A 734-nucleotide genomic window follows, 5' to 3' on the forward strand; every position below is an offset into this window, starting at 1 on the left:
CTACTACTACTACTACTACTACTACTACTACTACTACTACTACTACTACTACTACTACTACTACTACTGCTACTACTACTACTACTACTACTACTACTGCTACTACTACTGCATGCAGTACCCTATTCACATGAAAGCCTAGCTGTCAACACGTATAGGCAATCAGCACCAATGCTGTTTGATTTATCATCGCAGTGACGGGGGTTCGTTTCCGACACACAACAGCTCAGTGGAATTATTGAGAAGCGCTGACAATGGCTGCTGTCGTCAATAATAATAGTATCGTGAAATTCAACCGATTCCTCTCACCTGTGACAATGGACACGTGATTGAAAGATAGGAATGGAGAGCGAGAAGTATTGACAAGCGAGAACCTGAGACGAAAAGAGACACATACGTACACACATATACATAAACACCCACCCCACACATATATATAAACACACACACACACACACACACACACACATATATGTACATACACTTATACATAAATATACATCTCTCTCTATAAACCCTTATATATATATATATATATATATATATATATATAAACACGCATGAATGTTTTAATACAAATATGTATGTATACATATATGTATACGCACACACATATATATGCATACACACATACACACACACACATATATATATACACACATATCAATATGTATATATATATATATGATGTATATATGCATTCACATATATATATAGATAAATATATATATAGA

The sequence above is a fragment of the Octopus bimaculoides genome, chromosome 17 (genome assembly GCF_001194135.2).
Source record: "Octopus bimaculoides isolate UCB-OBI-ISO-001 chromosome 17, ASM119413v2, whole genome shotgun sequence".
NCBI lineage: Eukaryota > Metazoa > Mollusca > Cephalopoda > Octopoda > Octopodidae > Octopus > Octopus bimaculoides.